Source organism: Ailuropoda melanoleuca, chromosome 17 (assembly GCF_002007445.2).
Source record: "Ailuropoda melanoleuca isolate Jingjing chromosome 17, ASM200744v2, whole genome shotgun sequence".
In the NCBI taxonomy this organism is placed as follows: Eukaryota; Metazoa; Chordata; class Mammalia; order Carnivora; family Ursidae; genus Ailuropoda; species Ailuropoda melanoleuca.
Window position 1 is genome coordinate 39,061,874 of NC_048234.1, and position 25,449 is coordinate 39,087,322.

The window sequence follows — 25,449 nt, forward strand, 5'->3', positions numbered from 1 at the left end:
CATTACATAGGCATAATTGATTGAATCATTAGCTCTGTGGTTAAATTCAATCTCCAACTCCCTTTCCTCTCCCAGAGGTTGGAGACTCAAATCTCTGACAATAATCACATGGTTGGTTTCTCTGGAATGACCAACCCCCATCTTCAATCATCTCCTTAGCATAAACTATGTAGGGGACCACAGTGAATCACATCGTTAACATAAACTATCAGGTGTGGTTCAAGGGACCCCACATGAATAACAAAGACACTCCTTTCACTCAGGAAATTCCAAGGGTTCAGATATTACCTCCCAGAAACTGGGGACAAAGGTCAGTCAAATTCTTTATTATGCAGAACTGGAAAGGGACCCAGAATAGCGCAAACAATGTTGAAAAAAGAAAGAAAGAAAACAACAACAAAGTTAGAGAGCTCAAAATTCCTGACTTCAAAACCATAGCATCAAGATAATGTTTTACTGGCATAGGAATAGCGAAATAGTTCAATTGTATAAAACTGAGAATCCGGAAATAAACCCTCATATTTATGGTCGATTGATTGTATACAAGGATATCAAGACAATTCAGTGGGGGAAGGAACAGTCTTTTCAATAAGTGGTGCTGGATATCCACATGCAAAAGAATGTTATGTACCCCTACCTCACACCATATAAAAAGTTATCTCAAATGTATTGAAACCTAAAAATAAAAGCTAAAATTTTAAAACTCTTAGGAAAAAAATAGGAATAAATAGTCATTACATTAGACAATAGTTTCTTATATAAGACTCAGAAGAACAAGTGATGAAAAAATTGATAAAATGGATTTAGCCAAAATCAAAAATTTCTAATTCTGCAAGTAGTAGCATCAAGAAAGTGAAAATATAGACCATAAGGCGGGAGAAAATATTTGCAAATCATATATCTGATAAGGTACTTGAATGTATAATATATAAGTTCATACAATCAACAATAAAAAGGCAACCCAATTTAAAAATATGAAAAACTTGAATAGACATTTCTTGAAAGAGTGTACACAAGTACATGAAAAAGTGTTCAATACCCTCAGCCATTAGGGAAGCACAAGCCAAAACTATATATAACAAGATATAACCTCACACTCGTCACGAGGATGCCGAAAACAAAAAGATAAGTAATTGCACTTGTTGATGATGTTGTGGAGAAACTGGAGCCCTCTTGCATTGCCAGTGGGGTTGTAAAATGGTGCAGCTACTTTAGAAAATGGTTTGGGAGTTTCTCAAATTGTTGAATGTAGAATTACCTTATGAGCCAGGATTTCCTCTCCTTGGTATATCTCCACGAGAATTGAAGCATATGTTCACACAAAAGCTTGAAAATGACTGTTCATAGCAGCATTGTTCACACTGGCCAAAAGTGGAAATAATCCAAATGTCCATGGACTAAGGAATGGGATAAATGAAATGCAGAAGAATATTATTTAGCCATGAAAAGAAATGAAGTACTGATACATGTGATGACATAATTGAACCCTAAAAATGTTATGCTGAGTGAAATAAGTCAGATACAAAAGGTCACATGTTGTATGATGACATTTACATGAAATATCCAAAATATGAAAATCCATAGAGACAAAAAGATTAGTGGATTATGGAGTGACCATCAAAGGGTATGGGGTTTCTTTTTGGGGTGATAAAGATGTTCCACAAGGAGATATTGGTGATAATTGCACAATTCGCTAAACATATTAAACACCCCTGAACTACTGTATACTTTAAAACAACATCATTCTATCTATCTATCTATCTTTCATATATAAATGTATTAAGCTTACTGTTAATTAATAAATATTTTAATATTATATAAAATATATATGCGTATTTACATCTCAATAAAGGTGACATTAAAGAAACCAATAATTGCTTCCTAAGGTAATCTCATGTCTTGACTGAGAACACCACCATTGTTTTCTTTCTTTCTTTTTTTTAAGATTTTATTTATTTATTCAACAGAGAGAGAGAACAAGCAGGGGGAGAGGCAGAGGGAGAAACAGACTCCCCACTGAGCAGTGAGCCTGATGTGGGGCTCGATCCCAGGACCCTGGGATCATGACTTGGACCAAAGACAGAAGCTTAACTGACTGAGCCACCCAGGCGTCCCTCGATATTGTTTTCTCAAGAAGAAACAATTAGGGGCATAGTTAGAGAGTGAGCAGGCTTATAGTTCTGTTAGATTTTCAGGTAGGAAAAAAAAGATAGAACAAACACTTCCCTGTCATTTCATATATCTTGACACACATCAACCTGCCTCCTATTGATGGCTTTCATGCATGTCAGCAGTATCATTTCCTTTCCCACCTGCTATAGGAAGTTAGAGCATTTCATAATACAATACATCTGGGTTAATTAAAATTAAATCGTTACAGATAAACAAAGATTAAAATAACATAGCAGGTGTATGTAGCAACACTGAGTTTATTTGACCATTACAATAAACTGTACTTGAAGTAACTTTCTGAGTAGTATTCTGAGCCTTTAAGAAAAGAGGAGACACACATTCTAGACATTCTATCATGAAGCTATAGATGTTCTGGTGGCAAGCGGCCTTGGTTCACCACCACGGGGCAACTGCCTCTGACTAGAAATAGATACTTACTGTATTTCTCCAGTACAGCTCTTCAAATATTAGAGAAAAGCAATATCCTCCCACAGGAGAAATGTTGGGGAATTAAATATAATTTAGCAAGTTGACATTTAAGGATAATGACTTAATTCAAGTGAGCTGAGAGTGGCCTTATGATTTATGGTGTGAGGCGCACCAGTGTGGAAAGACACAGGGCTGGAGCGGGAGCATTCAGACTCTCTGGATCTGCTCCCTTAACATCCCAGCAAAAGGACAAGATTACACAGATAATTCTGACATCTTTTCTGCAAGTCCACTGTGTCACTATGGTAGAAGGGCAGGGACAGCCCATCTAATGGGCCTACCAGGAGTGGCAGCAGGCCTTTCTATGAGATGTTCATTCTAGTTTCTGTAGCGATAGGCTTAGTGATGATATTTACACGAGTAAATAGAAACATGACCTATGCTGTAAAATAATCATATCTCAATCCATCTTTGATCAATTCACAGCATAGCTAACTCATACACTACAATGATAAACATACCGCCATGTATTTAGAGGTAAATGTTCTGCTTCTCTGGGATGTCTTTTGCTACGGAGTACTTTTATATAGAGGGCAGCGGGAAAGCCCAGTAGGGGAGGGAAGTGTGGTATCTGGGGGGATATTGTTCCGGAACCCCCTCACCCAGTGTTCCCCACGGTAACTACAGTACTGTGGAATGACCTACCAGCCTCTGGGTTTGAAATAGCTCAATACTCCTTCAACATTTTTGAAATGTTTCTGACATACAAGAGAGTATAAAAAAATAACATAATGATTCCTCTCTTACTAACCAGCCACCTTCAGAAATAAGATGTTACAAAGGCAGATGAGACGCCCATGGCCCCTCCCCGGCTGCATTTCTTTCTCTTTGAGGAGTCACTCTTTGGCGTGACTTTTTTTCCCTCTCTAATGAAACCTGACACGTAACTCATTCCTGAAGAATACACCAAGGCAACATTTGATCAGTATACATAAAAATGACACGAATGGATGATAAAGAAAAAACTTCTCTTTTGGGATTGCGGATGATGACTGGGGTCTTTCAACAGCTGTGCCATTCATTTAGTAAGAATCTCACCTAATCATTCACAGGGGATATCCCGCAAGGATATGCCACCATTTCAGGGTGCTGGCCTCTCAGGTCATTTCTAGCACCCTGATTCTGTAAGCAGTGTTCCAATAGGCACGTGTGTGTGTGTGTGTGTGTGTGTGTGTGTGTGTACATCGATCAGATAGATAGACAAACATAGACGTATATCCTAATATACTGTGGCACTTTTTTCTTTTATTTTAAAGATTTTTATTTATTTATTCATTTGAGAGAAAGAGTGCATGAGCGGTGGGGGAGGGGCAGAGGGAGAAGCAGACTCCCTCTAAGCAGGGAGCCCGGTGTGGGGCTCGATCCCAGAACTCCGGGATCATGACCTGGGGCCAAGGCAGACACTTAACGAGGGACTGAGCCGCCCAGGCACCCCTGTGGCACTTATTTTTAAAGGAAAGATTCCTTCGAAGTTTAGGAGCCAGGTTGAACACTGTATGTATTTTGATTCCGATTTTATCATTTTTATTTGTTTATTTAGTTAGGAAACTTTTCTGCCTTTATTTCTTTGAATTTAGGTAATATTTCATGCACGTTTTTCTTTCCTTTGGGAACATCTTTTTTTTTTTTTTTAATTGAAGTGCTGTTGACGTATAGTGCTACGTTAGTTTATATTTTTGGTTTTAATAGATATTGCCAGAGAGTTTCCCAAAAACTATTTATTTGAAATTGAAGATTTCTACATCTGCCGCATTGTTATGGAGTCCTGGAGTTTCCCGGAACATTGTGAAGATCACTGGCCTTAGGGTGTTATTTTTCTGCCTTGGCTGCCCACATGTCCTTAGCGAAAGGTGAACCCGGTAAAATGCCGTGGTTCTGCTGGCTGTAATACAAAATGGAGAAATAAAGAAAGATGTCTTGCTGTATATTAGAAAATAAAGCGCAGAACTGACTTCCTATCTTCCTGGACTAGGTGGCTGGTTGAAAAATGGAAATAGGTCATTAGAAGGGGACATTTGTTAGTACTTCCTTTCAGTGCAAGCTTACAAAAAAATCCTGGGAGGTAATGGAGGAAAGACTTTTCTGGTTGCCATGAATACATTGAATTCTGTGGGGGTTCTCATCTCATGTGATAAGGGCCCCTCCAGGAACACAATATCCCACATCTGGTTTGTACAAAACTAGATGAAACAAATTGCTTAAAAAATCAAATCACACGTTCATTCTCCTCAAAAGTAACTTCCTAAGGTCATTGTGAACAAGACTAGATAAAACAGAAGAGCTGTTGTGAAATTAAGTTTGGAACGCGTCCTTTGTGAAAAACTAATGACAGCTCATGCGAAAGCCTCAGTCTGAATGAACAAAACTAAGAAACAAATTTAGACCAAATCAAAATACACCAGGAATTCGTATCTGCTGCCCTGGACTTTTGGGTGCGCTTTGAACTCTGGCCCTATACATTCTCATGGATTTTCTTCCTAAACCCATTAACCCTCAGGCGGGTGGACTGGGCGAAAGGGGGATTGTAAAGAAACTGGACACATCTCTATCAAATCTCCAGATCATCCCAGAGAAAGTACATTGTAAAAAGATGGAAGGAAGGAAGGGAAGGCGGGAAGGAGGGAAGGAGGGGAGAGAACCATTACCTAAATGACCCTTTAAATGTTCAAAAATTAGATTTAATGATACTGGGCATTGGACCAAAAAGCCTCCATCTTGTGCCAAAATGTAAACTGCTGAAATTCAAAAGAAAGGAAAAAGAAAAGTTAAAATAAGCAACTAAGTAAACAAACAAACAAATCTATGGTATAAAGGCAAAACGTTGGGATGAGTCCAATAAAATCCCTTTTGGATCAATGTAATGCCATTGTTTATTCAAGCTCCAAATTCCATCACATGTGGCAGGCAGGAGCGCTACTCTTCAACTGAAACAGTGCAAAACATAGTCTGGATCCAAGGAAATCGCGCCAGAATCCCTGGCAATGTATCACTTTTTAAGCCCTGTTTTGCTTTTGTGCTCATGGTAACGTTCGCAGCTGTCGAACGTGGCTTCGGGCTGTCTGACTCCCTTGAGAGAATTTATGTGTTTTTCTACTTCCCTTCCTTATTAGGAGGCAGGAATCTGCGACACCTATTAGAACAAGTATGCATAAAGGGTAATGACCATGCAATTTATTAGTGGTCTGTTCTTCCTCAATGAGCCCCCGCCTCCCGCTCGGAGAGGCCACGCCCACGGTGGAAAGGCCTGTGGGCGGCGGCAGCAGGTGGGCAAAGCGGCGGGAATCAGGGAGACATTGGACTCTGGGAAAGCAGCCTCTTTCTTCCACACCGAGGCATGGAAAAGAGACTGGAATATCGCGGTTTGAATTTCACGAATGCAAAAGCTTATTAGCCAGCAAACGTGAATAGGGTCGAAGTAAAGAGAAAACATGAGCTACACAAACTTCTTCCTGATAGCTCTGTAGCAGGAGAAAGTTTCTCAGATCGTTTTTCTTTTCTTCTTTCTAAAATGGGATGAAGTGGAGGTAATTTTGGTCTTCAAGGCCTGGGTAGGGGAAGGAGCCATTCCCAAGAGAGGGCAAGAGATCTCTGTTTCCTCGGAGTTTCCAGCAAGTAGGGCAGCAGAGTTGAGGGTGGAGACGTGGGCAGCAGAACCATTTGGGGAAAGATGCATTTGAGAAGCTGAGAGTGGGCTCCTCTGGGCTGAACCCTCACGAAATCTTCAAACAGGAAGCAGGAACGAAGTTACAGATTCTAATAAAATCTGCATGGGCAGCCTGAAAATGCCAAGCGGCCCCCTGCCCCTGCCAGGCATCGTGGTAAGGTTTGGAGTCCAGACGGAAAGTTCCGGAGAACAAACTGCTTGGGGACAAATCTGTTTCTGCTAAAATCACATATATGTTCAAGAAAACGTAATCCATATGTTTTTGATCCGCTCCCGTGTTTGCTCATCAAAATGTTTCGGTGAGGCATGTCCACAAAGCTTGTTAAGTCATTCTTCTTCAAGACAGGAAACCAGTTTTGGCCACGGAGGGTGCATTCTAACCCCGGGAGAGCTAGGCTCAACTTGAAACGCAGAGTCTCAAGGTGTGAGTGGGCTCTCACGTGGAAAAATGTAACAGGATCTGCAGAGAACCATCTGGAGGAAGGACATGCGCATTTTACTTGCGCTGTTTTTAGGGGTGCGGGGGGCGGGGAGCTACTGAAGGGAGTCAACGGGCAGACGTTCTTCCAAGCTTTGGAGCGTGATCTATATTGTGAAATAGAGAAAATAAGATAAAGGTACTCCACGTGAAAGTTACAACCTCTCCACAATCAATTACGGGTTGGTTTGTTTTTTTCACAAACTCTCAACGATTCTTCTTCTTCTCTAACATCATTCATGACCCCCTAAATCAGAGAGCCGTTCTCTTATCCCTCTCGTGCATGCCTTGTGCATTCTAGCCAGCCCGGGTGAATGCTGACCCGCCCCGAAGTGACTCGTGTTTTCAGCGTGCGGCACGTACACGGAGTGGTAGGCACGCGGTGTAGACACAGCTATGGCAGGTGGCGCGCTCTGCTCTGAGAGAGTCAAAATGCTACGCGGCAGGAACACCCACCGGCACGGAAAAGGGGACAGGAAGGTCGACCAGAAACCTTGGAAGATGTGCTAATTGGTTTCCTCCTCTCTTGAGCGTTCTCTGGCTTTTTTTTCTTGTTGAATGTGAACGCTGGCAGGAGAAGGTGAAGGAAGCGGCTTGGGAGTTAATCCTGAGCCGTGGCCGGAGGAGAGCATTGCATTGTGGTGCTCCAAGGAACCAGCCCCGCTCCCCTGACACACTCTCCCCAAATGGCATAAATCTCCCAGAGAGCGGCAAATGCGACCCGTGTCTGGGTTCCTGACTGACGGCTGGCTTGCTTTCACGTTTTGCTCAGTGATTTCAAGTAGGCCAGTCAAAGCTGCTAATTAAAGAGGGAGTGATTTATTTCATAACTTTTCTTCTCCCTTCAGGAAACATAACTCAGCTCCAGGCACAGCGAGTGTACCTTGCCTATTCAATAAATTACACCCAGCTCATTAATACTTCATTAGGAAAGCTGAAAACCCTGTGACAGAACCGCAGGGAAGGAAAAGGTTGGCCGGCTCCGACCCAGAAAGCAGAGAGGGCCTGATTGAATGGACTTTTTGGCTCCTGGGCCCGGCTGCCTGGCCCAGCATGCCAGTCTGTTTGCTTTGGGAGCACATTCTGTCCTGCCCCGTGCCCCTGCACCGAATCCTTCACTCATTTCTTCTGTGTGATGTGGAGAGGTGGGAAAATTTGTTTTTAACCTTATGGAACTGTCGTCATTTTTTTTTTTTTTGAACGAAAACATTGTGGGCAACAAAATCTAGAGATCAGCAGTCCTTCCCCAATATGCCTATGTTTCTCCATCACCCAACGCATGGTGATGGCTTAACCTTCAAGAACAAGATAGGGTTTTTTTTTTCTTTTTAATAAAAGAGAGAGGCCCCAAAGCTTATACACAATTGACTTAACCTTTCCATATATAAATATTAACTGGAGGAGAGCCAGATCATGCCAGCTCTCCTGGTTCTCTATATATGGCGAATCAGTCCATCGGTGCACTGCAGAAGCAAATATATGTACATCGAGAAATCTAAAACTAATATCCTTAGCTTCCACTAGTATTTGACCTAAGAGCTGTAGAGGTGAGCCTACTGTTTCTCAAATTTTAACATCCACACGTACCTCTTGTGGGTCTTGTTCAAAGGCAGAGTCTGTGAGATCTGAGGTGGGACCTACGAATCTCTATTTTGAACCAGGCTCCCAGATACTACTGCTGCTGCTGGTCTGTGGACCAGTCTCTGGGGAGTAAGGGGTTGGGAAACATCACACACCTTCCGGAGTGGGCTGGTGGATCTGATAGTTCTGGGGCGAAAAGGAATAAACACCAGGTAGCAGTGTGCATTACATTCCCTCACCTGTCAAACCACTTCTAGAGCAGGGGTTAGCAAACATTGTCTCTAAAGTGTCAGTAAGTATTTTTGGCTTTTCAGGTCATGTAGCCACTGTTTCAACTCCTCAACTCTAGCCTTGTAGCACGGAAGCAGCCATTGAAAACATGGAAACCGATTGGCATGGCTATGTTTCAATAAAACTTTATTTATAAAACTAAGCTGTGGGCCAGATTTGGCCCGTGGACTGTAGTTTGCGAATTTCTGTTCTAGAACAATGGCTTCCAAAGTCTGTGGCTGTACACCCAGAACAGTACACTTCCCCAATAATGTATGGGTATTTGTAAATTCTATACACATCCAATTGCACTAATACAAAAATAGAAAACAGAAGCAAGAAAATTGATATAGAAACTAATACTTCTTTGTTCGTTCAAGCGGAACACCTTTGCTAACCCCTGGGTACACACACTCACCTTCCAAACCAGTGATGTGGAGAATTTTAAAATGTTTTTTTCTCAACAAAATGATCACATCAACAGGAGTAGTACTTGGGGTTTGGATGGTCTTGGAGTTCTAGAACATAGAGCAACTATAATAAGATCTGACAGTAACAAAGTGAAGAAAACTACTGAGAAGAATTACTTTATGCAAATCACCAGGGTAACATGGTGACTCTGTAACCGTCTGGGCCTTATTGAAGGAGTCCTGGGTGCCAGGTGCCGAACGAAGCACTCTGAATGTAGCATCTCATTTAATGCTCCCATGGCGCTCAGAAGGAAAGGTCATTATTCGTCCATTTTGCAGAAGAGAGAACAGAGACGTAGTGAGGTTGTCACAAGGGACTATAGTGAGTTCCTTATTTAGTTAGGTGGGTCATTGGAGTATAACAGTCACATCTGCCTAATTACATACAATATCTTTGGTCTTAGCTGCTGGTTATAGCCTCATCAAATCACGATCATTTTCCGAATGTTAATATTTATTATATGATGACATCATACGGATGGAAAATCCCACTAGTTACAGTGAATGGGTTTAACATACGAGCACACAAATCCCTTCATCTGGCCAGAAGTAGCTCTTGGAGGTCATGGTAATACCCGTCTCCGTGCTAAGAAAGTGTGCCGGCTAATTTCAAATATATTGTTGGTTTCTTTAAAGAGATTGCTTGCTGGGTATTACCGAACAGTCTGAGATGAGAGCCATGTGCTGAAAACCCATTTATTTCCCAAACTCAGAGATGAACACGTGAGCGGAAAGCATAGGAAGATTTCTATGCAAGAAGATGGTTTGTAATGCTAATTGTTTCACTTGCTTTACAGAGTTAAGAAATTCTTAACAGTCTGTATTTCTGATGGAGACCCTATCCATGTATTTTATTCTAAAGGGAAGGGTTTAAGGATAAATACTGACATTTGCGTAAACGAGGGTTTTAGTATGGTAAATCACGGTTCTGCAGTTTAAGAGAGAAGATTATTGGCATATTAAAAAGCTTTTATTTCAAAATAAAGGATGCATCAGGGTAAGCGGATAAGTGTGTAACAATTACTGATATTCAGACTGAAGGTTCTGTCAATAAACCTTGGCTGGTTGATCGTTAACTATAATTCAAGAGCGAGAGATTTTTTTTTCAATGAGAAGTATATTGGGGATAGCCGTGGGACTAGGACAATGGGATCCATAATTTGAATAAAAAGTCAGGACAGATAATCTGAAATGTGCTCTGATGCCAATTTCTGTTTTCAAACGTTCTCTTTGTTAGATCATCCTGAAAAGCCTACGACGTATGATCTCTGTAGCTTTAGTCATTCATAACGCTACTTAAACCATGGCACATTTCAGCGTTTTTTTAGAACTGTGAATTGTACGTCCAGCCCAGCATTCTTCATATTGTTTAACACACCTCTTAAATGTAAAATTCATAGCATGTATGGCCCTCTTTATTTTTTTAAAAGAGTTTATTTATGTATTTGTCAGAGAGAGGAGAGAGAGCACAAGCAGGGGGAGTGGCAGGCAGAAGGAAAAGCAGTCTCCCCATTGAGCAAGGAGCCCGATGCGGGACTCTATCCTAGGACCCTGGGATCATGACCTGAGCCGAAGGCAGACGCTTAACCAACTGAGTCACCTACACGTCTCATGTATGGCCCTCTTTATATAATTACCTTATTTCAATTTAAAAATGCCCAGGTTTTACTTTAAAATGTGTTAGTATAGTCCGTGACCTCAGAAAATGCTCTCAAAGAGATAAAAGCAGGTTAGAAGAAAATGAAACACTTTCACAAAAAACATTTCAAAGGAGGATACCCTTATTAAACATGTAAGAGATGCTTTTGCAAAAATTTTGCATTTCAAATAAATCAACCTCATAAAATATTTGAGAGTTAAAGAGTGGGCAATTTCCTTCCTTGTAAGTTCCATGAAAAAAAAAAAAAATCACCTGTGAGCATTACCAAAGCAGAAAAGATATAAATGACATGTAGACTACACTTTTGACTTTGGCTGTTTGACACAACATTCTTTAGTACACGTTTAAGCTTTCCGTGAAATTGCCTACATTCTTTTCACAATTTAAAAATTCCCTGCACAATAGGTGAGGAATTATTACACCCTCAATCATAATTTTGTCTCCAAGATTTATCATTATGATTCAGATAAAAAAAAATACTTTTCTAACTTTAAAAATGCTTTATTCCTGTTAGTGATCTATTAAAAAAATATTGGGATGGGTTCAGAAAGAGGAGTTTAATAGAGGTAAATATCCATATTGCACCTGTGTCATAGTAGAAAACTATCTTCTGATTGTCCAGCATACAAAAGTGTATGGTTTTTTAGGAGAAATCCCTTATTGCATGTGGTTTTGTGGTGAGTCTATGCTCCATACTTTAGTTTGAATTTTTCTCAGAAGTAAACTGAGAAGCCAATTCAGTTGCCAGGGGTGTATTTTGAAAATGACTCCAAGAGACCCCAGTGGAAAGGTGGGTAGGTAAGACCGCAAAGGGAAAGAAATCGGTAAATACTTTCTTACCAAGTAAATCTTACTATGGGCAACAGAAGCCTAGTTTCTAGGAGGCTCTCCAGGACACAGTAAAACACAACTGTCAGAGTTTTCACCCTGGGGGGCAGGAGTGGGGAACTTAAACATCAATGCTGTGCTCATTCATTTTATGTGTCCACTTAGCTAGGCTAGAGTGCCCGGATGTTGGGTCAAATACCACTCTATATGTTGCTGTGAAGGTATTTTGTCTTTTTTAGATATGAATCACATTTAATTTATTTCATTTAAAAAAATATTTTCTTTATCTATTTGAGAGAGAGAGAGACTGAGAGAATGCGTGGGAGGAGGGGCAGAGGGAGAAGTCGACCCTCTGCAGGGCAGGGAGCCCGATGCAAGACTCGATCTCACGGCCCTGGGATCATGACCGGAGCTGAAGGCAGACCCTTAACTGACTGAGCCACCAGGGCGCCCTAGATATGAATAACATTTAAATCAGTAGACTGAGTAAAGCAAATGATCTTCCATAATAGGTGTGGGCCTCATCCAATCAGTTGAAGGTCTTCAGAGAGGAAGACGGCCAGCAGACTGCCTTTGGACTCAAGCTGCAACATCAGCTCTTCCCTGGATTTACAACGTGCTGGCCTGCTCTCCAGATTTCAGACTTGCCAATCCCAAAATCACGTGAGCCAATTTCTTAAAATCTCTCTCTGTCTCTCTCTCTCTTTACACACACACGTGTGTGCGCACGTTTGCACGCACACCCACACCCTCTTGGTTCTGCTTCTCTGGAGAACCCTGACTAATACAAATCCTCTTCAGTATTAGTATTTGGTTGAGGGCGTTTTCAGGCAAAGCAGTACAGGCTTGCAGTGAAATAAGGGGGGAGGGGGTAAGGGCAGGCTGCCCACAGCGGCTGCTACACTCTGCCCCCATTACCGAAGCCCAAATAATTAGGATTTAGGGACAGTGGCTTCCAGGGGGTCAATGGAGCCCACAGGATAGCACATAGAAATATGGATCCAAGAAAAGCAAAGAAAAGCACTGGAAATGATTTGAAAATAAGGGCAAGTATCAAAGGTATTTTTTTCCTATTTTTAATCCCTATATCAGATAAGTGATTATATAAAGCAAATACAGTACCAACGCCCTATGTTATCTAGAACATCTGTAGGAATAAAATGTACAACCAAAATTGCCTAGACAATGGGAGGTTTGAAATGAAAGTATATGCTTTGGAGCTCCCGCACTCTACTTGAAGTTCCATATTTTTGAAGGTTAGACACTGATACATTAAAGGTGCAATCTGCGAACCTTAGAACAACCACTACAAAAATAAGAGATACACCTGAAAAGGCAATGGTGGATAAAATAGAGGTATAAAAAATAATAGTTCAAGTACAAGAAGGCAGGAAAAGAGTTTGAGGGGAAAAAAAACAGATGAGACATATAAAAACAAACAGGAAAATATGATGTTGGATTAGAGCCATCCAGTATTAGCTCTAATATACATATACATTCTCTATAGAATATGCGTATATAGTATACGTATATATGCACATATATAATATGATATACATATGTAATATACATAATATAATATGTAATATAACATAATGTGTAATATAATGTAATATACATATATGCATAATGTGATAAAATATACATCCTCTATTGGCCTATTAGATGGCTATAATCAAAACAATTCACAATAACAAATGTTAGCGTGGGTATGGAGAAACTGGACCCCTCATACATTGCTGGTAGGAATGTAAAATGGCATAGCCATTTTGAAAAACAGCTTGCAGCTTCCTCGAAATATTAAATATAGAGTTACACGTGACCCACCCATTCTGTTCTTAAGTATATACCCAAGAAAATGAAAACATATGTAAATAAATGTTCATTATTCATGATAGCCCCGAAGTGGAACAGTCCAGATGCCCACCAATATCCAATGGATAAACAGACTAGGGTATATTCATACGCTGGCATGTTATCTGACAGCAAAAGAGAATGAAGTCCTGATACGGGTAACGACATAGGTGAACCTTGAAAGCACAGTGCTAAGTGAAAGAAGGCAGTCACAGATGAGCACATCCCGTAAGATTCTATTTATGTGAAACCTCCAGAATACGCAGATATAAAGACGGAGTTGATTCATGGCTGCACAGGGCTGGTGTGGGATGGAGAATAGGCAGTGACTGTTAATGGGTTACAAGATCTGGAGGAGGTAATAAAAATGTTCTAAAATTGGACTGTGACGATGTTTGCAGAACTCCGTAAATATACTAAAACCCATTGACTTTTTTTTAAATAATATTTTTTATTATATTATGTTAGTCACCGTACAGTACATCCCTGGTTTTTGATGTAAAGTTCGACGATTCATTAGTTGCGTATAACACCCAGTGCAAAACCCATTGACTTTTACACTAGACATGGGTCAATTATATGGTGTGTGAGTTAGATCTCAATAAAGCTATTTTTCTAAAAAAAAAAAAAAGGACAGATTGTCAGCTTGGTTAAAAAAGCAAGACTCAACTTCATGCTTTCTATAAGAAAACACTTGAAATATAAGGATGGCAGGTGGTGAGAGATGTGGCAGCAGAGGTAAGCAAGCACAGATGCTATACCACCTTGTCTAGGATACTGAAGAGCTGGGTTTTACATGGAGGGGCATAGGGATTTCACAGAAAGGTTTTTTAAGTGGAGTAGAAATGCAACTAGCAGGGCCATGACTTGGTGCTTAGCAAAATTTAGGGACACCCTCACTCTCGGGGCCCTGGACTGCAGGCAGCCCCTGATTCTGAGTGCCCCCTTTGAGATGATATTCTAAGTGCTAGGGTGCCCCACCTTTGTTCTGGCCCTGGCAATCAGGGACACGCGTCAGAAGGAGCCCTCTCGGGACCCTACAAGGTGGAGAATGGATTAAGAATGAACATTCAGAGGCAGAGAAATCAGCAAAGATTTACTCATTTATTTTACGCATTTGCATACTTGCTTTGTGGTAAAGAGAAAGCCTTTTATTGGAGGTTTCCCTTCTCAGTAAAGTTCTACTTTCCTGGAGCCTGCCTTCTGATTCTGGCAGGGGAAGACAGGTAATAAAAACCTACACTAACAATAAACGTGGTAGTTCTGAGTGTGTGATCAGTGCTGAAAAGAGAACGAAGTAGGGCACTGGCACACCCAGGGACTGGCCGAGCTGGGGTTGATTTCCCGTCAGACCACAGTAACGGTTGTAATTTTTTGTGCCAACCGAGCCAGTTTGAGCGTGAAATTCAGTGCTGACAGTAATGCTATGATTTTGGAAATATTTACTTATCTAACAATTTTCAAAAGGCAAATACTGTCTTGAAAAATTAAAATGACACATATCCACAGAGAGTAAGTCAAAATATAAGTCTTTACATTCATTGTCTGAACTTAAGAAAACAAAACTATTCTTAGAAATATATTTATTAACTTTAATCTTAGACATATTATATCTCTATTTCTGTGTCACTAGTATTTTTCTAAAGATTGTTTTAAAATAGATTTGGAGATCATTTAAATAGTCTTACTTTATCTATACTAGCTCTTGCTGTCTCCGTCACATTCGCATTTTATGGTGAATTGAAATTGTCGAAATCTTCAAATATCTCATATCCATAGATGATCACATTTTTAACTGAGAAAAAAAATCTCTTTCATGTTAAATGAAGGATATTTTCCTTTCTATTGTTTTCTTGTTGTTGTTGTTGTTGTTGCTATGGAAATGTGTATTGTAACCTGCCTGTGTACTTGGCTCCATTAGCAGAAATGAGCAACTAGGTAAACAGTGTTACTTCAAATAGAAAATCAGCTGCATTGCACTACTGGGTATTTACCCCAAAGATACAGACGTAGTGAAGAGAAGGGGCATATGGCACCCCAATGTTCATAGCAGCAATGTCCACAATAGCAATATCATGGAAGGAGCCAAGATGCCCTTCAACAGATGACTGGATTGAGAAGATGTGGTCCATATATACAATGGAATATTACTCAGCTATCGGAAAGAACGAATTCTCAACATTTGCTGCAACATGGACAGCACTGGAGGAGATAATGCTAAATGAAATAAGTCAAGCAGAGAAAGACAATTATCATATGGTTTTTCTCATCTATGAAACATAAGAACTAGGAAGATCGGTAGGGGAAGAAAGGGATAAAGAAAGGGGGGTAATCAGAAGGGGGAATGAAGCATGAGAGACTATGGACTCTGAGAAACACTGAGGGCTTCAGAGGGGAGGGAGGTGGGGGAATGGGATAGACTGGTGATGGGTAGTAAGGAGGGCACATATTGCATGGTGCGCTGGGTGTTATACTCAGCTAATGAATCATCGAACTTTACATCAGAAACCAGGGATGTACTGTACAGCGACTAACATAATATAATAAAAAAAAAAGAAAAAAGAAAATCAGCTGCATTAATTCCAATGATTTGATTTTTTCATCCAACTCATGGAAACAAAGTAAAGCATTTCTAAAGTTCATTCTGTCTCAGGTGAAACATCTGTCACCTTAAAAATTCACTCTTAAAGTCCCACATGAAGATAAAAATACTTGTTGTCACAGTGATAACATAAATACAAATTTTGGTTGGAGTGTAAATTAGTTTCCCATTGCTGCACTAAAAAAGCACATAAACTTAGTGACTCAACGTGACATAAATGTATTATCTCACAGTTCTGTAGGGCAGAAGTCTCACTGGGCTAAGATTCGAGTTGCCACAGCTATATTCCTTCTGGAGGCTGGAGCGGAAGACGAATTCCCTTGCCTTTTCTGGCTTCAAGAGGCCACCTGCATTGTTTAGCCTGTGACCCCTCCTCCTTCTTCAGAGTGGGTGGTGAGCACCTGCAAATCTCTGATTCTTAACCCCCCCCTCCCGTCATCAAATCTTTTCTGCTTCCCTCTTATAAGGACTCTTGTGAGGACATTGAGTCCACTGGATAATTCAGGGTTATCTTCCCATCTCAGGGTCTATAACCTTAATCACCTCTGCAACGTCCCATTTGCCAGGCAGGGTAACAGATTCACGAGTTTCAGGGATTAGGACGTGAACATCTTCCGGGGCCTGGCATCCCTCTACTCACCTCCAAATCCTGTTTCCACTAAGAAACCTATGGGGCAGAAATGACGTGGGGAAAAGCTGGGTGTGCACATAATTCACAATTTTAGTCTTTTAAAAAGAACTCTTGATATTTGAAGTCTTCTCCAAATGGCCATTGGTATCACTTTGATGCTGTGATGGGTGGTAAATGTTGATGTTTTGTGTAAGTTTGCACATTCATCAACTTGTTTGAGACCTAGAAATGTGGTACCGGATTTTTTCGTGAAACACTCATGTTCGGTTTTGTGAATTTGCTTTTGAGCTTATTCCTGCTGAAAGGATTTACTGAAAAATAAAAATGTATTGCCAAACATTACAATTGCACACACAGGTGAAGACTGAACTCATACAATAAATGATACAGTCTAGCAAGAACACGTGATCTCCAGGGGCCTGGGTGGCTCAGTCAGTTAAGTGTCTGCCTTCGGCTCAGGTCATGATCCCAGAGTCCTGGAATCAAGCCCCACGTTGGGCTCCCTGCTCAGCGGGGAGTTTGCTTCTCCCTCTCCTTCTGCTTCTGCCCACCACTCGTGCTCTCTGTCTCTCTGTCAAATGAATAAATACAATCTTAAAAAAAAAAAAAAAGAACATGCAATCTTTCTCTCCCCCTTCTGCAGTAGGACTGCTTGCTGGCTATTGCTTGCACACATCCCTGCACGCTTACACTAGAACTTCCCACCTTTCTTTTTATTCTGCTGATGAATGGCCTGGTGGCCTACTGCATCCTGCAGGCTGGGACACAAGCCATGGCACTGCTGGCCAAGGGCAGGCAGGGGCAGCCGCTTTGTGACTTCTCCCACCAATGCCCAATAATTGGGACGTTAACTGCCTGAGCACGCTTTGCTAAATGCAGGGGTCCCCTGCATTTGTGCTTGACATGGAGGTGTCGGTAGGTTGCTTCTGGAAGGGGTCAGGAAAAGAGAGTGATCTCTGGGAGTCTTTCAGATTCGATTACACATTCTAGTGAGAACTCTCTTCACTGCACGTGAGCTTCCCAGGTTAGCAGACAAACCAGGCCATGGCAGACGCTGGCAGAACAAAATGGAGGCCAACCATACATATCCTATATCCTAGATAAGTTTTTATTTCTACTACTAATAATACTTGGTTAAAAAATTAAAAATCTGGGACAAACGCTAAGACAAACAGGATGCCAGGACAAAAAGCATCGATGAAGATGTCCCTGGGCTAAGTGGGACTTATAATGAGCCTAGCTAGGCCGCAGGGCTCTCTGAGGAGGCGGTGAGCAGAGGCCCCAAAAGAAGGCGCCAGGGCACAGTGATCTCACGGAGAAGGAACATGAAAGGCAAATGTCCTCAGTAAGAAGGGCCGGAGTGTGTGGCTGGGCAGAGGAAATGGGGAGGGGTCGTGGATAAGAAATGAGGGTGGAGAGACAGGCACGTCAGACAATGCAGGGTCTAGGAGACCGTAGAAGGAGTTTCGATTTTATTCCAAGTGAGTGGAAAGCCACTACAGGGAAGTGACATAATACAATTAAGAATGATCACTCTGGTTATTTTAGGGAGACTAGTCACCAGGTGGTGGCAGGAGCAAAAACAAAGACATCATTGCAATATTTGAGGCAAAATCCAATGTGGCTAGGACCTGCGTGGTCTAATAAAGAGGGGGAGAAATGCTCAGATCTGGGATATATTTTGAAGGTGAGTTTCAGAGAATTTGCTGGTGGATCAGATGCAGGTAGGGACAGAGAGAAGATAGACTCCGAGCTTTTTGCCCTGAGATTCTGGAATGGACCATAGTGCCTTTTCCTGGAATGGGAAAGCCAGAGGTGGGAGCAAGGTTTGCTAGCTTGTTTGTTGTTTTGTGGGAGGAAAAAATCCAGAAACTGATGTAAGAATATGGACAGAGAATGATAGTAGACTCAGGCAAATGGGGGTGCTTGGCAAAGAAGTGACAGGGCTTGCTTCTGGATGTGATGTTGAGGAAAAGGCGGGGGGGGGGGCGGATGAGGAATCGAGGACAATGCCCAGGGTCTGCTTAGGCATGTGGGTGGATAAGTCACAGCACAGGAGCTTATGGTTTAAACATCCAAATTTTCATGTACTCCTAGGATATCCAGGTGACAAATCCTCGGATGCTTTGCAGATGAAAATATCTGAAGCTCAAGGGAGATATCTCGATGGACTAGAGAAATTTAGGAAGACCAGGGCATACAGATGCGGAGGGGATCATAGAATTTGTACTAGGAGATGGAGAGAAAGATTGGAACAGTGCAGAGAAGGAGGTTAGATTCCTAATGGGGCCGGATCATCCAAGCCCTTGTGAGGTAATATAAGGCTGCCTCTGGCCTTAAAGAGAAAAAGATGGAGAGAGGGAAAGAGAGACTAAGAGAGCCTGAGAGAGATGGATGGAGGGAAGAGATAATTGGGAACAATTGTGTTTACTTCAGCATTTTGCTTAAGGCTGGCCTTCAAGGAGAAGTGACGAATGGAGTTCATTTATCAGTGCTTCTCAGACTGTTCTTTATCCTCCCCCAGATCTACTGATTTAGAATCTTCTGGAGTGGAGCAAAGAACAGACATTTATATCACCAGTGGATACTAAAGCTTGTGAATAATGGTACCAAAGTTGAGGATGTCAATGAAGGTTTCAGGTCCTGATGCAAATTTATTGAGCTGTTCATGCCTTACACAGTGTTGTGCAACACTGTGCTGTTGACTCATGGATAGACTTGTTTCCAGATCACATCACAAACGTCCTCATCCTAATCCAGTGAGCCCTGAACTTGTCTGATCCTGAGAATCATCTGGGACCCTTGTTAAAAACACACATTTCCAAGCCAATTCCCTAGAAATTCTGATTCAACGATGTCTGGATCTGTGCATTTAACAAGTTGTCCCCAGGCGATGCTCATAATCCAGCAAGGTTGGGAAACATTGCTTTAGTCAAAGTATTTTTTGTCTCATATGTGAAAATCTAGGAGCAGATCAGAAGCAAAGGGCAAACAAACCCCCAGCTGAAGAAGCAAAATAATACCCAAAGTCTTCCAGATGTTTCCCTGTTTATGAAGAGAATTCTGGTTTCATTAGCTGCCTTGCTTTCATTTATGCCTCTGGTTGAGTCAAGTGTTGAGATAATAAAGTACTATGCAGACAATGATGAGGATTGTTACCTAGATTATGCAATAAATAAACAGACAAACAAGAAGAAATAAGACAGGTGAAGGGAACAGGAAAGTATGAAATTCTAAACTCATTTCATTAAAGAGCAAATAGAAGGGGTTTTACGAGATGAGCACAATGTAAAAGTTACTCAGCTCCATACAGTTCTTTCCTTATTCTCCTTTGCCAAGTCATTTCTCAGCTTTCCACAGATAGATCAGTTCACTAATTTATAATCCGCCACCAAATCACCCTAACACAAGGAGATCTACTTACCTTTCTCTAGTCTACACTGTTTTGCTCCAAATTCCCTCCTCCCAGATGAATACATATTTGGGGGTGGGTTAAGGCACGCATCTCCAACAAATATACTCCTGGTTAAAATAGCAAATGGTCAGCTAACAGGTTTGAATATCAAGGGAGGCAGCTTACCTGAGCCAATTTGGCGACCAAATAGAAATTCTTTGAGTGGCAAAGAATTTATCCAAAAATTTCTTCTATTCTTTTTAGCTACTGAGTTCAGATGGCGAGAATTTGGAGAGCAGGGAGGGAGGGAACAAGGGATTACCATAATTGATCATCAGTGAAGTCTATTGTGACACAGTGTCAAGCACTGTGCATAAGGCAAGTATTTGAGCCCTGAGCGGAATTTATTAGTTGTCAAGTATTTGAGAAAACACCAAAATGTTGTCATTTCTAAAACACGCCTTTTTTTTTTTTTCTAGTCACAGCTGAAAACGACCCTTTGGATTGTCTTGAACATGGATGAACATGGAAGGAAACTACAGATATTTGGCAAATTATGGCTTCAGGCACTGTCCCCATGGCATTTGCACCAACCGTGACATGGAGAGCCTGTGACCCTCAATTTCAACTGGTTTGAAGACCACATCAATGGGTCTTTTATGCAAACTAATCATAGGCTTGGAACTCTGTGATGTTTCTTCTTCATCTTCTCCTTTAAAATATCCTTATCCTTTCTCTCCTTCACATACAGTATTGTGTACACATGCCCAGCTGTGCACAATATCTTTTATTTTTAAAAAAGTGATGATTGATAAATAATGTAACGCATACAATGGAATAATACTCAGTAAGAATGAGAGGGTAGATATTAATTTCCTGACATGAAAATTACTGAACACATATTATTTGCAAACAAACTACTTCAAAAAATAATGGATCCATTGTTAGCATCCTCACACATTCATATTCAAGATTTTCTTTTTTTTTTTTTTTAAAGATTTTATTTATTTATTCGACAGAGATAGAGACAGCCAGCGAGAGAGGGAACACAAGCAGGGGCAGTGGGAGAGGAAGAAGCAGGCTCCGAGCAGAGGAGCCTGATGTGGGGCTCGATCCCATAACGCCAGGATCACGCCCTGAGCCGAAGGCAGATGCTTAACCGCTGTGCCACCCAGGCGCCCCTCAAGATTTTCAAATACATTTGCCTATTATTAATAGTTAACTTATCTAGGTAGGGAGACTGCGAACGTTATACATTTTCTTTCTCTTTCCTTTTTTAAGTTTATGACGCTGAACTTTTCTTTAATTGCTTACGAAGAAAAACAACTATTTGTATTTAGATGTTAAAAGGAACATTTACCTGGATTAGCTTTGGATGTTGATATCTAGGAAAACAGGGAAAAGCTAATGATGGTAAGGTAGTGAACTGTCTCTGTTCCATCTTTGAGTCACAGTATGTACAGGAAAAATCTAAGAAGCTCACATGCTCAGGGTTGGTTGTCTTACCACCTACACATTGGGCTGGTCTTGAAGTGCAGGATTGTAGGAGATGACCAAAGATGTGCTTTGTAATTTTCTTCCTATGCAGTTGTCTGTTTGGGAATGAATAAATTTATAATCATTTCTTGAACAGTGAATGGAGATGATAAAAAATCTAACCCCTGGAGCTGTGATAATGGTTAAACAGGAGAATATTTTATAATGTGCTCTATAAAAAAAATGTTAGATTGGGCTTTTTCTGTTGCTTACACCCTGGGTGAGAAGGAAGTAACGCATTAAATCAGCCCCCCCCACTTATCTCAGGACAAAAAAAGAAGTGTAAATCAGTGTATTAATTAGTCTTAAGAGAAAAGCAACCCTAAGAAACAGAAAAGAGAGCAGATAAGTTTACACAGAATTTACAGGGTCGAAGCTAAAGCCTGGGTCAGAGGGAATCGAACATAGACTGTAACATCTCTGTCTCTCCAAACTCTTATGGCTTTTTTTTTTTCATGATTCCTTTTCCTCTTTTAATTTGACAGGATATTGAAGTGTTTAAAGAAGATCATAGTCAAAATTTAAAGGCAAAAACAAATCAAATCAAAAAACCCTATAGGTATAAGAATAGATTTTCTTATCCTTCTACCTGTCCAAAAGCAGAGAGCTACAGAGACAGAGAAGGGACACAGGTAGAGATCCAAACAGAGTAAGTGTAATTATAGATTCCTTTGGCTTCATCTACCATGTGACCTCTAGATTGTGGATGAATTTCCAAGATTTTAAAGAATCCTACTTTGAGCTACTACAATGAGGATTTTTCACTTGAGAAAAGAATTTTCATTATTTTGTATTTCATTTCTTCATTAAAAATTGTATTTATCTCCTGAAACTTTTGCTCATGATGAGATCATAAGCCTTGGCAGGAACCACTTGATATCTGCTTCCAGTTTCCAGGGATCCCGTATACACACCATTGTTGGAAAGCTGCCATAAGCTACAGAAAAACACAAACGAATACAATTACATGCAGAATAATTGGCTGATGTAATCACCAAAAAAGTTACTCGAGGTATTCTAAAGACGTAAATGGGTTTAGAGCTGATTCTCTTGATTCAGAGTTTGGGATAGTGGAATATTACAAGCTTTGTTTTTACTTTACGAAGCAGACAGGCAATAGTCCATCTCGTGCAGTTATTTCCTGCCATCACCTCCAGATTCTTCCTCCTTTTTTTTACTCTTGGTCATTCCTGCCACTTTGATGGCAGAAGGAAGCGAGGGGTTACAAGAACTGTATGTTATGTAAGGGTAGCTTATTCTGAAGACAGAGTCAGCTGTTGGGGTCAAGGAAGGGGGTAAGGTTAACGCCTTTGTGTTCATGTGGTAACGCTTCTATTATTCCATATGCTTCTGAGAAATTTTTCCTCATTTTTTCCCTTCATTTTTCATTTTCTTAATTTTTGGAGCTCTGAATGGATCGATGTGGTGCTTATTTCCAGGGTCCTCACATTTCTGGGATTTAAGATATGTCTTTTGTAGTTATTTCATGTAAAGTTTAAATCATTTCTAAAAGCATTTATCAAAAGAACTCAGGGGCTAGTAATAGAGGTATAAATACCTCTATTTAATAGGTATAAATACTTATTAATAAGAGTGATATTTCTCAGATGCATTATTCTATACCACCAAGCTACAGCAATAGACTCACTTCTTAAAAAAAAAAAAGAAAAAAGAATGAATGGTGTGTTACAGGTTGAATTGTGTCCCTCAAAAAAAATGCAAATGTCGTCACTCCCAGGACTCCAGAACGCGAACTGCTTTGGAAATAGGATGATTACAGATGGGATTAGTTAAAATAAAGTGAGGTCGTAAAAGTAGACTGGGCCCCAATCCAGCATGACTGGTAGCCTTGGAAGAAGGCACCATGTGAAGACAGAGACACAGAGAAGGTCATGTGACAGCCGAGGTAGAGGATGGCAGGAGCGGCTGCATGCCCAGGAACACCAAAGTGTCCCAGCAAACCACAAGAAGCTAGAAGAGGAAGGAAACATTCCCCTACATGGTATCAGGGAAACATGGCTCTGCAGACACCTAAATATCAGCTCTCCAGCCTCCAGAACTGTGACATGATCAATTTCTACTGTTTTCAGTCTAACACACACATACAAAGAGCCAAGGCAAAGACTAATGATTTGCTGTTTTTAATCCTTCCCATTCTTGATCTACCTGGCATCTTAGTCCTACATTCCCAGTCTGGTTTGTCAGCCTTCTATAACCCTTCTTGGCATTCCATTTGTAATGCATTTAGCAAAACACAGCACGAAGCAATGTGTCAAGCATACGTCATCTGATGGTGCAACCCATGCCAGGAAGATAGGATAACTGTCCATTTGGTGGGCAGAGAATGGAAATGAGGAGCAAATGGGACACAGATGACCCATTCTGATTGTCCAGAGAAGAGTTTTGTAGATTTCTCCCGGTAGCAAATCAATTCTTGAATGAATAATAATTTCAAGACTCAGCTCAAAGTTCACAAAGTCAAGGAAAAGACAGTTAAGAGTATGAAGTTTGGAAATGAGTTTTGGATCCCACATTCCTGGCCAGCTGTGTGACATCAACCAAGTTATCTAACTTCCTTCCTTCGCCATTCTGCCATATGTAAAACGGCGATGGAAACTTCTCTGACATAAGATCACCGTGATGATTCAATATGGTAATATCTATAAAGTGCTCAGCAAAGTGCTTGGCCCATGGAAAGCACCAGCTACATGGGCCCTACTCTGTCATTGAGTGTGGCCAAGGCCCAGGCAACATCCTAATCTTCTTGCTAATTGAAGAGAACCCAGTTTCTAACCAGTCAAGTAGACGCCGTTCACCCACAAGGTGTTCGTTCTATAGCGTGAAGCTCACGAACAAGTGGTGGAAAAGGCAAACCTGTCAGTGTAACAGCAAATTCACGTTTGCTCATGTGCACATGTTCCTGAACAAAGAGAGGCCAAAAAAAAAAAAAAAAGAGTATAACTATAACCTTGCACAAGAAAGGAAAATCTCTCAACTTGGCTACGGTGTTCATGGAAGGAGCCCTCTCAGCAATGCCTGAAGAAAATTAGTTGGGGCGCCTGGGTGGCACAGCGGTTAAGCGTCTGCCTTCGGCTCAGGGGGTGATCCCGGCATTATGGAATCGAGCCCCACGTCAGGCTCTTCTGCAATGAGCCTGCTTCTTCCTCTCCCACTCCCCCTGCTTGTGTTCCCTCTCTCGCTGGCTGTCTCTATCTCTGTCGAATAAATAAATAAAATCTTTAAAAAAAATTAGTTAAACTCAAAATGGATGAAAGACCTAAATATGAGAGAGGAATCCATCAAAATCCTTGAGGAGAACACAGGCAGTAACCTCTTCGACATTGGCCGCAGCAACTTCTTGCAAGACACGTCTCTAAAGGCAAGGGAAACAAAAGCAAAAATGGACTTTTGGGACTTCATCAAGATAAAAAGCTTCCGCATGGAAGGAAGGAAACAGTCAACAAAACTAAAAGGAAACCCACAGAATGGGAGAAGATATTTGCAAATGACATTTCAGATAAAGGGCTGATATCCAAGATCTATAAAGAACTTCTCAACTCAACACACAAAAACAAATAATCCAGTCAAGAAATGGGCAGAAGACATGAACAGAGACTTCTCCAATGAAGACATACAAATGGCTAACAGACACATGAAAAAATGTTCAACATCACTGGCCATCAGGGAAATTCAAATCAAAACCACATTGAGATACCACCTTATGCCAGTTAGAATGGCAAAAATTAACAAGGCAAGAAACAACAAATGTTGGAGAGGATGCGGAGAAAGGGGAACCCTCTTAAACTGTTGGTGGGAAGGC

General features: G+C 41.0%; 1 long non-coding RNA gene across 1 annotated transcript in view; it reads right to left on the reverse strand.

Moving 5' to 3' along the window:
• Positions 1–8,452: 8,452 nt before the first annotated feature.
• LOC109488970 overlaps positions 8,453–25,449 on the reverse strand; it is a 35,008-nt gene continuing 18,011 nt past the window's right edge. Inside the window, exon 3 of the long non-coding RNA XR_002141881.1 lies at positions 8,453–8,570. This is a non-coding gene — a long non-coding RNA (uncharacterized LOC109488970). The remainder of the gene's footprint in view (positions 8,571–25,449) is intronic.